Source organism: Anguilla rostrata, chromosome 4, assembly GCF_018555375.3.
Source record: "Anguilla rostrata isolate EN2019 chromosome 4, ASM1855537v3, whole genome shotgun sequence".
Taxonomy (NCBI): Eukaryota; Metazoa; Chordata; class Actinopteri; order Anguilliformes; family Anguillidae; genus Anguilla; species Anguilla rostrata.
Genome location: NC_057936.1, coordinates 44,088,419 through 44,105,366, shown reverse-complemented (window position 1 = coordinate 44,105,366; position 16,948 = coordinate 44,088,419). Strand labels below are relative to the sequence as shown.

At 40.9% G+C, this 16,948-nt stretch overlaps 1 long non-coding RNA gene across 1 annotated transcript in view; it reads left to right on the top strand.

Annotated features, from left to right (window-relative positions):
* Positions 1-16,121, top strand: part of LOC135253450 (uncharacterized) — a 345,328-nt gene extending 329,207 nt beyond the window's left edge. The window contains exon 2 of the long non-coding RNA XR_010329618.1: positions 14,707-16,121. This is a non-coding gene — a long non-coding RNA (uncharacterized LOC135253450). The remainder of the gene's footprint in view (positions 1-14,706) is intronic.
* Positions 16,122-16,948: the final 827 nt, after the last annotated feature.

Genomic DNA, 16,948 nt, shown 5'->3' with positions numbered 1-16,948 from the left:
CTCCCCTGAGGGTACTTTTGTATTTTCCCGGGGTTTGCCGGGACAATATGTCGGCCTTATTACACCAGAACCGACTGTCCAGTGCTTTTTGTCCCCCAATCCCAAAGAGAGAAAAATTTTGGATTTTTGTGGCCCCTTTTGGTGTCTACCGCCCACTGCTATAAAAATTTTTCATTTGAAAAATATGGGCAAAAACTCTTACTCTTACTTGCCCAAAAGGAACAATGAAGATACGCTGAAGTTTTTAAAAATGGGGAAGGCATGGAGGGCGATTCATATCAAAGATTACATTGGAAAAGAGGGAGTGGGACCCGGGGTAAATTTTAAAAAATGAACTTTCCATTACACAGTGGACTGGGGGGAGCCCTGAGCCCCTAATTTTAATTTGGTTTTGTAGGGGAATCAAGATGTTCCCAAAAACAGGTAAAAGGGACCGTTAGCCCAGGAAGAAGCAGATCAAAAGTTTGTAGTAAAAACAGGAAGATTTATTACGCAGCCGGCTACGGGAACAACTCAGCAAGGAAGTTCAAAATAGTATTGGTGGGTGATCAGATTTATACAGTTTACAGTAGACTGGTATTTGCATATTGTAGAATTATATTGTTGAAAGGGAGCACTGCCTCTGATTGGTGATAGAGGCTGTGCTTCCTTCCGATTGGACCATTCAAATTCAAATCCATCTTACCTATTCAAACAGGTACCATTCACATTGAAATTGAATACAACAGGGGGGCTCACCCCCTTCCCCCCTGGGGCCCAGCGGAAACTTCCCAAACGCAGAATACACAAAACTGTCTGTTTCCCAACAGTCCCTCCTTTTTGACCCAACATAAAGCATATGGCGAGGTCAACTTTACTTGCAGGAAATCAGAACAGTATTGTCAATTGGTCAGTTACACCTCCCACATATAGAACCCAGGCCTAAAATCCCCTTGTGGCACGCCTATGGCAACCGTGGCAAGGAAAAACTTCCAGATTTTAATATGAAGAAACCTTGAGCAGAACCCGGCTCACAAAGGGGAAGCCCATCTGCTGCTGGCTGGCACTGGGCAGACATTAAGAGAGGTTGACCAATATTCTAAAAGTGTAGTAAGCATGATATATGAGAACCCATTGATATGGGTAAGGCCGGCTGAATAATGTTAAAGAAAACAAAGGAAAGAATTTTACAAGCGTCGTGTACAAGGCCTATTACCAGGTACAGGCACCTCTGCTTACAATGTGACAATACACACAAATACTACCTACTAGCCACTGGGCCAAATGCTGCCTTTTAGCTGCATTTGTTATTAGGGTTAACACCCAGCTATGAAGTGCTGGAGCAGAGGTGTTTACTGGTGACATCTGGAGTGATTAGAATAGAGATACTGGTAGAGGTGTCAGTTGGATTAGTGCAGTAGGAAATGTTAGGTATTGAGTAGTTTGGTTAGAAAGTAGTCCTCCGTTTGTCACCAATATTGTGCCATTCGCTATGGACCCAGTGGCTACCTTTCACTATATACCATACCATTACAACAAAACACCAAAAATGTACAACATTAAAACAGGACACCAAAAATGTACAACATTAAAAATGTCTTTTGTGGGGCCATCATCCAGGTTCAACTTCCGCCTGCCGTGTTGGTGCACATCTTGTCCTGGAAATATGTGTCTGAATGGAGAGATAGATAGCCCCCAGGGGCTATAAGGGTAGACGGGGATTATTGTGCCCCATGTTGGGTCTCACCCTTGTATTTTCCTAACTATGTGATGTAGGACCACACCAGAGTTCCAGTCACTGGAAGCAGCTGATGGAATCATGAGCCTGTGTGGTCCAGACCAAATTTGGATAAAATGTCGTCCAATTATGTTTTTCACCAGGATCCTGGTTCAACCAGGAATGTTGCTTTGTCCTCAGCTGGGTAAGGTCCAGTTCTGTGATCCTGTGAAAGACACTTGGGACACAAGCCTGCAATATTCACTCAAAACAAATGATTAGTCCATTTGAATTGATTAGTTGGTTTCTTGTACCAATCCCCCATTTTGTATTGGGGGTTCCTGCAGTAGTCAGGAATCTCCTATTCACCCACAAGCTCAAATATCACCAGTCATTTAAAATCCTTCCTCAATTCTCCCCATACGAGTACTTTCGAACAAGTTTCCGCCACATCCCTACTTGCAATTTCCCTGTAAATCTCACTGGCTTTCCAGTGCCTAACTTCCTGCCATGTTTGAGCAAGGTCCTCAGCATCTCCCACAGTACAGCAGTAAAGGCAGTATACTACCTTGCACCAAAACCCTTCTCTTCTGTTCAATACTTCCATATTTTATTTCCATCTTTTACACGTACTCAAACCTTCCAATGATACATTCTAGTTCCTCCATCTCTGGTGTATTTACACGGCCTCGGTTGCCCTTGGTAACCCCACAGATCACCCACAGTTACATTTTAATGTTGTATAATATTTATAAATATATGTAGGGCTGATAGCCCTATAGGATGATATCTTATTTATTTATTTATTTATTTATTATTACTTCCTTATCTTGGGCTCATAAATGAAGAATATTTAGGGGCTTATGGTGTCCACATCCTTATGATATTTAAAAAAATATATATATATATGCAGCCCATGCCCAATAGATCACTACAGTCTCTTAAAGCGTAATCATTTCTCCACAATGCTTTGTTTCTAAAAATGGGAAGACTACCATCAATTACCATGGTCAGGAAATCACCACTGTCTCTACTCAATTCATTCCCTGAATTACCATAAGATAGCAGCGTATCTCTAAAGGCCCGTTCTCACCTTTTTCCCTAGCAGAGAACACATAGCAGCCTTCCTAACCTTCTTCACTTAACCTGTCTTTCACCATTTTTAGTCCCCACAATTGAAAAACTCTTCAGAGATCTGTAGATTAGTCATTATTAACCTTACTCCATTATTTCAGGTTCATATAGGGTCCGCAGTCCTTAGGCTAATAGACCGGAACCTCAATCAGTTTATAATACTATCTATGATTCTATTATATTACTTAGGTAATATATTCTGTCAACTATATTGTGTACACTTCATATCAGTCTGTATCTAGATATAATAGTATATAATTATAAATGCGCGTTACTGGGCAACACTTAACAAACTATCAAGAACAATACGAACACGAAACAATAAAGACTCAGAACAATGTCAAACAACAATAATGACCCAATACGGTATGGACAACGGAACAAGATCAAACAACAATACTGACCCAAGACGGTATGGACAACGGAACAATGACGTGATTTACGTCGGACACGAGTAAGCTTCTTAGGAAAAGCAGCTATAATAGCCTGCTCCCCTAATACTCCAGGTACGGAACAACCTTCGTCCCCTGGACTGAGGGCCAAAAACTCAGCCTGCCTCAGCACAAACTCACAAAAACCTAAGTGAGAGACTACTCCCTTGTCTCCCACTCTAGGCCGAGGCGCAAATACTCAACTCTCCTCGGGACATAAAAACACAGACAAGAGTACGCTTCGTAGGTATTTCTAAACCTACTACCCAAGATATGAAAATAGTTTGTCACCTTGGACTGCGGGTTGAAATGTCAACGTGCCGCGGTAACGTACTCACAGATACTCAAGTTAGAGACACTCCCTTGTCTTTAACTCTGAGCCGGGGCGCAAATACTCAACTCTCCCCGGGACATGAAAACACAGACACGATATACGCTTCATCGGTCCACACGACCGAATAACCAGACGTGAAAATAATTAGTCACTCTGGGCCGCTGGCCAAAAACTCAGCCTGCCGCAGCTACGCAACCACGTATTCACCTTTTTGGCGTGAAAACTCACTCTCCTCAGGTTAGGATGAACCTCACCCTATCACAATATAGCTATATTCCAAAACATAAACAGCGCTGGTACATGCAAACATTACCTGATACAAAATCAGTTAAAACATAACATCACAATAGACACAAAAAGACGCAGCTTTTAACTACAAACAATTAATTGCTTCTACACCGGTCAAGTTACAGTATAGGTTACATACCACTGGGTGGAGCGTTCCAGACCTGCGCAAGTTTGCCTTCCAATCGCCTATCTATATGGTGGTAGAACAAAGTACTCACTCCTGTTGCATTGGTCGGGGATCCCACGGAGGTCAGGAATCGAATCCACCCTGCTCGCAGCGCCAATTTGTAGGGGAATCAAGATGTTCCCAAAAACAGGTAAAATGACCATTAGCCCAGGAAGAAGCAGATCAAAAGTTTGTAGTAAAAACAGGAAGATTTATTACGCAGCCGGCTACGGGAACAACTCAGCAAGGAAGTTCAAAATAGTATTGGTGGGTGATCAGATTTATACAGTTTACAGTAGACTGGTATTTGCATATTGTGGAATTATATTGTTGAAAGGGAGCACTGCCTCTGATTGGTGATAGAGGCTGTGCTTCCTTCCGATTGGACCATTCAAATTCAAATCCATCTTACCTATTCAAACAGATACCATTCACATTGAAATTGAATACAACAGGGGGGCTCACCCCCTTCCCCCCTGGGGCCCAGCGGAAACTTCCCAAACGCAGAATACACAAAACTGTCTGTTTCCCAACAGTATTAATCCAGGATTTGAACCCAAAGACATTGGGCCGATGATCAAAAGAATGTCCCAACAACCTTACCTTCCAACCAACATCCTTGGACTTCTGAATGGTAACAATCCTGACGAATGGTTCATTTCTACTAATTTGATCACGCCTGTTCGTTTGGAGAAGCATGCCAAACCAATTGAAGCCTTAATGATGCTAACTGATGAAGAGGAACAGTTCCTTAGTGATGTTTCAGATTATCTGTGGGCAAAAGGAGGCTCAGATATTGGACTTATGAAATCTTGTGGTGAAGTTCAAATCAAACTGAAACCAGAAATGTCTGGACCCAGAGTTAGACAGTATCCGCTCAGTCAAGATGCAGAAGAAGGCATTAGCACGACAATCCAAGATCTCCTCACGGCTGGAGTGATCTATCCTACCAATAGCCCATGTAACACACCCATACTTCCTGTCAAGAAGCCTGGAGGCAAATGGAGAATGGTGCAAGATATAAGACCTTTAAATGAACAAGTAATTGCGGAATATCCAATGGTTCCTGATCCATCTACTATATTGACAAACATTCCAAGCTCTACAACTTATTACACTGTCATCGACCTCTGCTCAGCTTATTTTTCCATACCCCTACATCCAAACTCACAGTATTTGTTTGCTTTTACCTATCGTGGTCAGCAGTACACCTATTGTCGCTTACCTCAAGGGTATGTTGAATCACCTAGTATCTTCAACAGAATGGTCAGAACAGATTTATCTGATTTTCATCCTCCTGGAGGAAGTACTCTCATTCAATATGTAGATGATCTCCTTCTGTGTAGTCCAAACAAAGACAGTTGTCTGCAAGATAGTAAAGCTCTACTCAAAGCCCTAGCGGAAAAAGGTCATCGTGTATTAAAAGCAAAACTCCAATTTTGTCAAGAACAAGTGAAATACTTAGGCCACATGTCAAACAAGGGACAGAAGAGCCTCGCTCAAGACCGAATTGAAGCTGTTACTAATGTGCCAAAACCTCGGACAACCAAAGAAATACAATGTTTTGTGCCCCACTCAATCCAGGAACTAGTGCTCAGCAAGCTGAACTCACATCCTTAACCAAAGCATGTATTTTAGCCTCAGAAAAATCAGTCAACATCTATAGTGATTTTGCATATGTATGTGGGGTTGTACATAGTTGGAGTTTGGGCATGAAGAGGTTTCATCACTGAAGGAGGTACACCTATTCGCAATAAAAATGAAATAACTGCACTGCTGGAGGCCATGAAACTGCCATCTAAATTAGCCATTATTAAATGTGCAGCACATACTCGTTGTAATGACCCTGTATCTCAAGGTAACAATTATGCAGATAAAGCAGCCAAATAGCTGCTAGCATGGAGTACTGGCCTATAGCAGTCCAAGCATATGTAATCCAAGCTCAAGAGGTACCTCTACAACAATTAATCGAGGCACAAAATCAAGCCATGGCCTCTGAAAAATCGGATTGGGAATTTAGACGCTGTGTCTTAGACCAAGCTTCAGGCCTGTGGCGCCAAACAATAACTGGTAAAATTGTGGCTCCTGCCGCACTAATACACCTTATCTGTAGAGCGGCTCATGGAATTTGCCACTCTGCAAGGGGGGAAATGATGAGGACAATTCAAAACCATTGGTTTATTCCTAAATTAACTGAACATGTGACTAATTGGATTTCAAATTGTCAAATCTGTCAAGAAATAAACATTAAAAAGGGAATCCCAACAATTCCAGGCACTATGCCTCCTGGTAATGGACTATGTAGACATGGTCGACCCAGCAGAAGGAAAGCGTTACTGTTTAGTTGTCATAGACAGATTTTCTAGATGGGTAGAAGCTTTCCCATCTGCCCAAGCAGATTCTAGAACTGTTGCAAAAGCTTTAGCAACTGAAATTTACCCTAGATTTGGTGTTTGCCAAACACTTAGTAGTGATAATGGAACTCACTTCACTGCTGAAGTAATTTCAGATCTATGTAAAATGACAGGGATTCAACATAAATTCTCATGCGCATGGCATCCTCAATCAGCCGGCATAGTAGAACGTTGCAATGGAAGTCTAAAAATGAAATTAGCAAAACGCCTGCAGGCAAACAGGATTAAATTGGGTTAAATGTTTACCATTAGCACTCATGGCCATGAGAAATAGTAGAAATAGGTTTACACATTTAACACCGCATGAAATGATTACTGGTAGAGTAATGTCTGTACCTGTAATGAAACCAAGAGAAGGAGAAGTAAATTTGGAAGTACTGGAAAGTGAATTAGGAAGGTATTTGAAAGGACTAACCCAAGTTGTGAGATCTGTCTATTCACAGGCTAAAGAAGCACAGGGGCCACCAGCAGAAACCCCTGATCTTCCAGTTAATCCAGGTGATTGGATTTACGTGAAGAAGTTCAAAAGGAAGTGGAAACAGCCAAGACAAGTAGGACCTTACCAGGTGATCCTTGCCACTTCAACAGCGGTTAAGGTAAAGGAGATTGGACCATGGGTACACCTAAACCACTGTTACAGAGCAAAAGAGTCAGAAGCAGAAAGAACCATAGAAAAAGAATAAAATAATGCCACTTTCTCTGGATACTTTCTGTTCTTCTCGTGGGAAACACTTTCCTAATAGTCATAAGAAACAATAGCAGCAGCAAAACAGACCCTAGTAAGATTGAAAAGTCTACTGAGACATATCATGACTTCACCATAGATAAGAGTACTATTACATCAATAACCCTGACACCTGGAGAAGTAGTACCACTTAAAATGAACTTAGCTGTGAATGACATAGATAGAGGAAAGGCAGAAGTGACAGTAGGATTAAGAAAGTCGTTAGGAGGTCTAGAGGATGTGAATAATGAAGGGAAGACAAACTGAAAAAAACGGGGAAAAACAATAAATTATAGTACCAGGGACAAACAGTGATACTTCTGATTTATACTACTTACAACAATTATATCTGAAAAATCTACAATACATGCATTAACTGATACATAAAGATAAACATCCACACTCAACAGACTATTATCGTTTTTAGTGCTTTTGCATGATTGTGTGTTGTTTCCGTCCCTACCTAAAGGGGGGGCTGGTCACCTTGTTCTGTGTGTTCCCTAGTATATCAAGTTGCAGGTGGTGATTGGTGATTGGACAAGAGACTGGTGGTATCTACTCTAAAAAAGCACCTGCTGAGATCAGAAGCATGCTGTCTTTTCCTGATTCCCAATCGGAGTGGGCTGTGCTGTTGTCTACAGATAACAAACTTATTGTTAATATACTGATCGCTGTAGTATACAATGTAAACATCTTCTAGAAATAGCAATCCTGGTAGTTGTAGAGGTGAGAAGCCTGTTTTCTTTTTACATTTTTCTCTTGGTTATGTTAGGGAGGTAGGTAAGATATCTGTATTTCATTTATTTCCTTTTGAAAAAGATAGGTAAGATAGTTACTAATATTATGTTTTGTCTATTGTTTTGGCCATGCTCTCCCCGACGCTTATTCTACCATGGTTAATAAATAAAGCAATTCTATCTCCGACAAGAAGAAGAATAACTTACTTATAATGAATACATTTATATCCATGCTTAATGTTTATGTGAGACCAAATGGTCTCAAAGGGGGGAATGTGGAAGTTTGGGTTTTCTTCATTCTTTTAATGTTTTTACATTTCTTCTTATTAAAGATTGTACTGATCAAGAATATATTTAAATGTATGTGATTATGGGATGATCTCTGAAGAACAATAGGTATTCTGTGTTATGTCTATTTGTAACTAAGGAAAGACAGTGGTCTCCTTGTACACTGATGCATACTACCTAGAGAATCTTTGAACCCCAGTTGCAGGAGGGAAAATTGTAAACATTTACTTAGTGGAATTTTGTAAGTAACTTCTGTTGGGAAACAATCTTGTGCAGAAGACCTTTGAGTTGTAAGAGAAGAGAAAGGATACTGATCTAGAAAGAACTGATTTGCAATATCTAGTAAATGTATAGATTATATTCTATTAAAATGAATGAATGAAAATCAAAGTAATCACGGCAACAGTAATGATATAAACATAGTTTGTTAGAACATGGTGGTGTGTATATGAGTCAATATTTCAGTTGGATTACAGCATGTAGTGAATGCATGTAAAGTGCATGTACTTTGAAACTGGAAGATGGAACAATTGTTAACCATAAGGACAAATATTTGTTATTCAAGTCATGCATATACAGTTCTCTGTAAGTGTGTGTAGTGAAATATCTGTCATTGATTAAAATGGAAGATTATATAATAGTTATTGTTAAACTAACTTATGAAACATATGTTTGACCTAGGCTGGGATTGGTTATTTTAAAGGGAAGATACATCAGGGTAGGAGGAGATCTGATTGTATAAGAAGGATGAAAAACATAATGCGAAGACGCTCTCTATGTATCTTTATGGTACTAGAGACCTCCCGTAGGCCTACGTACATGAAAAGGATTATTGATTAAAGAGAATAAAAAGGTTATTAGAAGAAATCATAAGTTCTAGTCTTTGTTCTGGCATCACCTACTCACCCACCGAACCTAAGAAGGGGTTTTCCTCCACAGTCCCCAAAGCTGCATGCAATACTCCAAGGTCAGTTGAGTACAGTTGAGGCCAAAAGTTCACATACACCTCAGTTTTTCAAAACTCTGCACATTTCATGTTACCATGATTTCTTTTGGCAAGTCAATTAGGACATCTACTTTGTTCACATCAGAGGTCATTTTAAAACAATTGATTAGAGACAGATTTATGTCAGCTTTAATTCACTAAATCAGAATTCCATTGGCTCAAAAGTTTGGCCATAATGATCAGCACTATGTATGGAGGAAAAAGGGTGAAGCTTTTAACCCGAAGAACACCATCCCAACTGTGAAGCATGGGGGAGGCAGCATCATGTGGCGGTGTTTTGCTGGAAAAGGGACTGGTGCACTTCAGAAAATACATGGCATCATGAGGAAGGAGGATTATTTAGAAATACTGAAGCAACACCTCAAGACATCAGCTACAAAGTTAAAACTGGGTCGTAACTGGGTCTTCCAGCAGGACAATGGGCCTCATTCACCAAGTTTATTCTTAAATTTGTTCTTGAGAAAGGTCCTAAGAAAAGTCTACGTCAGATTCATGACGTGTTCTTAAACCGCAGAATTGTTCATATCTGTATTCTTATAATGATGAATCCCATTGTTCTCATAAATGAAAAGCGCGTGCCAGTTGTTCATAATTAGCATAGGTAAACGCCTCACCAATTCCCATAAAAGGGCATGAGACTGCAGGGCCGTGTGCACATACAGATTGTGCATTTGGACGGTCATCGTCTACTCTTAAAGTCGGAAATTTAATCTATTGACCTAGTTGTATTTACGAGGTGTTTGCGTTTGGGCGGTCATGGCAACTGGTAAATTTATCACATGAACAATACGTACGTCCGCTGGGGATGTAAAGGAGGTGGACCAATGAGATCACCCGCTGTTGGTCACATGATAAATTTCCAACATTACGAGTTGACGAGGACCTGCCAATGGAAGCGAGGCATAAACTCTGTTGTTTGTTGTTATTAGCGGCATTCCATTATCAGAAGGTACTTGGTACATGTAGGCTAACTGTTAACAATCATTTACACGCATTATGATCGAGAAATGAAAATTATACATATATATTTACCATTAACCTGGTACATTGTTTCTGTGTTTGCCAGTTGTACACCATGAAGTGTTAGTGTAGTGTTTATTTATTTTATACATTTATAAGATACTTTGTAAAATAATGAAAATAATTATTACAAAAATATTATAAATGATAAAAATATTATTGTGAAAACAAATGTAAATGATTGATTGATGTAAATTAGCTGTTAGCTAACTATTGTGCAATAACCTTTTAATTGTGCTCTGTCTCTGTAAAAATAAACAATAAAAATAAAATAAAAAATAAATTTAAATCCTATAATATTATACAACTGTAGAATTGAAGAAAACGCAATAACCAATTATTTTGCACAAACATGTCAGCACGCATATGTGCGTAAGTGTGCTCTTGAGTGTGCTTAGATTCTGTTCTTACCTAAGAACAAATCCCAAATAAGAAAACATTGGTGAATGTCAGAATCTTCGTGAAAACTGCATAAGTGGGTTTTAAGAAGAATATTCTTCTTAAGAACGGTTGGTGAATGAGGCCCAATGACCTCCAGCAGGACAATGGGCCTCATTCACCAACCGTTCTTAAGTTCTTAAGTTTTCTTATTTGGGATTTGTAACGTTACTTTAGCTAACCCTAACATGTTAGCGTTTTGCCTACTTTAGTTATCCTATGTTATGACCTGGTAGTCCAGGGGTGTTTTAGCAAAAGATTACTGGGAGATGGAAAGTGTGGGATGAGTGGATGGGGGAAGAAATAACAACACCACGCCGTATATAGTGACAAGTGTTTAGTTGTGCAAGTGACAATAGTGAAAACAAGTGTTATTTACATTATTACATGCTGGCGCCACCTGTGAGGACATAGATGTATATCTTCTACATTTTGCTGCCCCACTATGAGAAGTAGCGGCATGTGCACTACATTAATATATGTCCCAAACAGCATGGTATTCTGAAATGGAAGGGCTATGTATAAAAGCACTGCAATTCCTACGTGGTGAAACAAAAATGCATAAAAAATACCCTTAAAGAAAAGCTGAGAACTGTGCACTTTAACCATGTGTGAATATTTGCTTACAAATCTAAAATTGTGGGATACAGACCCAAATTAACCCCTTCGCACAAGCCACCCTATTGGCCAGGATCCTGGCATCCTGAAATTTCTGAAATCATACACTGCCTGGTCAAAAAAAAAGTTGCCGTTTGCATAGTGCCCACTGTACAAGCCTCTGGAGGCAGTGTTATGATCTGGGGTTGCTTCAATTGGTCAGGTCTAGGCTCAGCAACGTTATATGGCAATAGAACGTTAGCTGAGTACCTGAATGGACTGAATGACCAGGCTACCCCATCTATGGATTTTTTCTTCCCTGAAGGCATGGGCATATTCCAGAATGACAATGCCAAGATTCATCGGGCTCAAATTGTGAAAGAGTTGTTCTGGGAGCATGAGGAATCATTTTCACACATGAATTAGCCACCACAGAGTCCTGACCTTAACCCATTGAAAGTCTTTGGGACGTGCTGGAGAAGACTTTATGGAGTGGTTTGACTCTCCCGTCATCAATACAAGATCTCGGCCAAAAATGAATGCAATTTTGGACGGAAATAAATGTTGTGACATTGCATAAGGTTGTCGAAACAATGCCACGATGAATGCGCACTGTAAACAAAGCTAAAGGCAGTCCAATGAAATATTAGAGTGTGCAACTTTTTTTTTGGCCAGGCAGTGTACATTCATCACTCCTGCAACCATACTAAGTGGAAACAACAGGCCCTGTGTTCAGCCTTTATCAGTAGACAATCCAGAACAACTATGCAAAATACATAGGAGTATACATAGGGGAATACTTAGGAGTTTCTAAGTGCCACCATTGTTTCGTAGGTCGTCCATTTAAGAAGCACCCCCTCCCTACTGTCTCATCTGCAACTATACCCCTCAAGCATAACACATTGGACAATAGCGTCTACCTGAGAGTTCATAAAAATATACTCTCATCACCAAAAATTCATATTCCATCATCGCAACAAGGTAAAGCCAACAATAGCACAAATCTATACCAATACTGTGGTGAAAAACTGCTCACTGCATAGTGAAATAAACAAAAGGAATTCTTGTATAATTATACCACAACATTATACTGTCAATATCTGCAACTAAATATGGAACAAATATATAATCTTACCATTACACATACGGAAGTCCCTTTCAAGATTCAGTGGTCATTTATTGTCTGGAACCACCCAATTAAGAAATAACCACTCAAGTAGAAAATGGGGGTAGGCATTTAAATAGGGCATGAGCAAAGCCCCACTTGCTGTTTATGCCATTATAACTCTTTTCGGTTCATTCTGGTTTGATTAATAAATCTTTTATCCCATAGAGGACAGTATAGGCTTTCCAACATCATATCACTTTGTGGCTTCAGTACAGTGCAGTCAACTGTAACATTATTCAGTGATGTACACGCAGTAGTTGAGGCGTAATTGTTTTTTATCTTTGGTTTTTGAAAAATCTTTGGAAGTGAGTCAGAAGAGGAGGAGGAAGCATGGAGTCTATAGCATATTAACATGGTGAAGATGTACATATTACAGCTTGTAACATTCAAAGTTCTGTTGTGTCATATATTTGAGATTGTTATATTCACATTGGTCATAAGAAACAACCGTTAGCCTTTGCTAATGATGTTCAGCATATTTTTATTGGGGGCTACATCGCTGTTAGTATAGGCTCAATTGTTAGAGTAGCATGGGCAGTGTTAATGTACTGACTCATGGTGGCCTGCTTTGTTAGAATTCATACCACTCACAATGAAATTAAGTGTCTTTTTAAGAGGTTTGTGCCATTCTCTGATATGGGCATTTCACATACATTGTGTAGGCACTCATACTGTAGGTGGATCAACCATGTATTATGCTTGGTGTTTGATTAACTGTGAAACTAGAACATAGCCAACATCTGACGGTGTAGTATAATTTTATAGTAATTTTATTTTACTTAATGTGGTGTATTACTATCTCCATGTCCATCTCCATGGACTATACTTAGGGTATGGAGGACGGAGTGTAGCACAGTGGGTAAGGAACTGGGCTTGTAACCGAAAGGTCGCAGGTTCGATTCCCGGGTAAGGACACTGCCGTTGTACCCTTGAGCAAGGTACTTTACCTGCATTGCTTCAGTATATATCCAGCTGTATAAATGGATACAATGTAAAATACTATGTAAAAAGTTGTGTAAGTCGCTCTGGATAAGAGCGTCTGCTAAATGCCTCTAATGTAATGTAATGTATGGAAAATACTCATTCAGATTTACGGTGTGCTGATATGTGCTTGATGAACATAAAAAAATTCCCTATGATAATAAATTGTAACATTTTAAAAATGTTGTCCCAACCCCCCAACTATGTTCAATGTCTGCAGCGGTCAACCACAAACTACTCCTCTCCACCTTGGCTGAGATGGGCCTTTCTGGGCCCGCGCTGTCTTGGTTTGCTTCCTATCTTGTAGATAGGTCCTACCAGGTCACCTGGATGGGGTCTGCCTCTGCTCCTCATCCCCTTGTTACAGGAGTACCACAGGGATCTGTATTGGGTCCTCTGCTGTTCTCCATATACACCAAATCTTTTGGTTCAGTTATTAATTCATACGGCTTCTCCTATCACTGTTATGCAAACGACACACAACTCTTCTTCTCCTCCCCCCCCCGCCTTCAGGTTAATGATACAATATCTTCCTGCCTGACTGACATCTCAACCTGAAGCTCAACCTCAACAAAATTGAGCTGCTGTTCTTCCCATACAAGACCTCCCTACTACATGAGCTGTCAATCACGGTTGATGGCACCACAGTGACTGCCTCTCACTCTGCAACGAGCCTGGGGGTGGTCCTGGACAACCAGCTGGACCTCAAGTAGCACATCAAGGCAACATCACGGTCCTGCAGATTCCTCCTGTACAACATCAGGAGGATTCGACTATACCTGACTACGCACTCCACCCAGCTGCTTGTCCAGGCTATGGCGACCTCCATCTTGATTACTGCAACTCTCTCCTTGAAAACCTGCCAGCTTGTACCATACAGCCACTATAGATGATTTAAAATGCTGCTACCCGACTCATCTTCAACTTTCCGAAGTTCTCCCACGTCCCTCCTCTGCTGTGGTCACTCCACTGGCTACCGGTCCCTGCCAGGATCAGGTTCAAAGTCACAGAGCTTCTCCACCCCAGCTCCCCAGTGATGGAGCTAACCTCTCACTTACTACCCATCTCCCACCGAGGTCTGAAGACTTTTCTCTTCAGACTATACCTGGACTAACTGCTACAACTCTGTGAAATATTTCACTTAAAATCCCCTCTTTCATGCCACTCAGGTTACAACCTGCTTGTTCCAGACAGCCCTATCACCCCCAGTCCCAGGCTGCAGAGTTTTTTCTCTTTTCTCCTGTTTGCTGTTTGCGGTTTCCTGTCTGTGGTTGAAAGAGCGAGGAGTTCGATAAACTTTGTTACAGGCTTATATTGTGCTTTCAAGTGTGTATCGACACTATTTTGGGATCTTGTATTTAAACAAAACCTAAGTAAGCATCATAAGCACCTTACTACTTTCTCCGGATTACTCGCCAAAGTAAATTGTAAACCAAACGACGCGAACAACTGAAGAAAATACGGTAAGAGCGCATCATGACTTCCATTCCCTGCATTGTTTGCTGCATGGTTAGTCTTAGCTCTGCTGCTAATTTTACTAGTAATGGTACCTGTTCTAAATGTCTGCTTAATTTAGAATTGGCACAGAAAATAACTGAGTTAGAGACGCGCATCCGGACTTTGTATCAGATCCAGGAGAGTGAGACTTTCTTAGACTCCCTTTTACCCGAGCCGGATGCTAGTTTAGATGCGAGTGTTTCTCCGCCGCCAGTGTCCTCGCTGCAGGACGATTTTATCACGGTACCAAAGAAACATAGTTGCCGGCCCAGGGCCGCCGAGCACCACCCAACTCGCGTTTCCAACAGATATTCCCCACTCAGTAACACACCTACTGAGAAAGCCCTGATCATAGGGGATAGTATTTTGAGAAACGTGAGATTAGAGACACCAGGGACCATAGTACAGTGTATTCCTGGGGCCAGAGCCACCGACATTGAGGCAAATTTAAAAGTGCTGGCTAAAAGTAAACGTAAATACTCTAGGATTGTTATCCACGTCGGCACAAACGACATCCGATTGAGGCAATCGGAGGTAACCAAAAGTAATTTTATATCGGTGTGTGCAGTGGCAAAAAAGATGTGTCGGGAAGTAATTTGCTCTGGCCCGCTTCCAGCTTGTAGGAGCGATGAGGTCTACAGTAGGCTATCTTCGCTAAATCTCTGGCTGTCGGAGTGGTGCTCATCTAGTGACATAGGCTTTATTAACAATTGGCCTGATTTCTGGGGAAGGCCTGGCCTATTGAAGAGAGACGGACTCCACCCGAGCTGGAGAGGTTCTCGTGTCCTATCCAACAACATAGCTGCTAGTCTTAATAAGGCCAGATCCTGACACTCCATCAGGGCACCGGCCAGGCCGCAGGCTTCTAACTTTATGTTTTTGCCTGCTCGTTTCTTTATACCTGTGTCCCAGACTTATGGCCCTACGCCTATGTCTGCAAGGTGCGTTTCAGAGTTAGTTCATAGAAATAGTATTTCAAAAGCCCCTTTAATTAATACTCTTAAACTAGAATCTGATATCTGTTATATTGAGACTGTGTCTGTTCCACGCATCTATGCCAAACATAAAGCTAACCGTGGAATTGATGTGGATAACTTAATTGTCATTAAAACACGGCACGCTGCTATTATTCATAGTGAACCATCCTTAAAAATTGGACTATTAAATGTTAGATCACTCACTCCAAAAGCAGATCTTGTCAACGAATTGATAATAGACCATAATCTGAGTGTACTATGTCTGACTGAAACTTGGCTAAGACCTGATGAATATGTTGCGATTAATGAAGCGTCTCCTGTGGGTTTCATAGGTACTCAGGTGTCACGTCCATCAGGGAGAGGGGGAGGCGTTGCAGTCATTTACCAGTCCTTATTGAGTCTAGCGCCTAAGCATGGCTATATGTTCTCCTCTTTTGAAGCTCTTATTACAAATTGTGTACAGCCCGATCTAGCTAATGAAAGTGCTAGCCGGCAGTCCTTTTTCTTGTGTCTGTTTACAGGCCACCTGGGCCTTATTCTGATTTCTTAAGGGAATTCGCTGAGTTTTTATCACACCTTGCAATTTCAGCAGATAAGGTCATAATTGTTGGTGACTTCAACATACATGTGGATAAAAATGGTGACCCCCTAGGAACAGCTTTTGCCTCTATTATTGATTCCATTGGTTTTGTCCAGAATGTTTGTGAGCCTACTCACTACCGTGGCCATACCTTAGACTTAGTTCTGTCACATGGTATTAGTGTGGTAAATCTTACCATCGCACCTCATAACCCTATACTGTCAGATCATTTCCTTATTACGTTCAATATTAAGGCATAAAATCCTCCTGTATCACAGCCTAGATATTACTACAGCCGCTCAATAAACCCTGAGGTTATTCCAAAGTTTTTAAATATGCTTCCGGAGTCATTCCTCTCCATAGAAGAAAAGACTGATGAAAATGCTGATGAAGCCGATCTGGACCAATTGACCAACCAGCTGACCTTTACCCTCAGGAACACTCTTGATGCCGTTGCCCCCCTTAAAAGAAG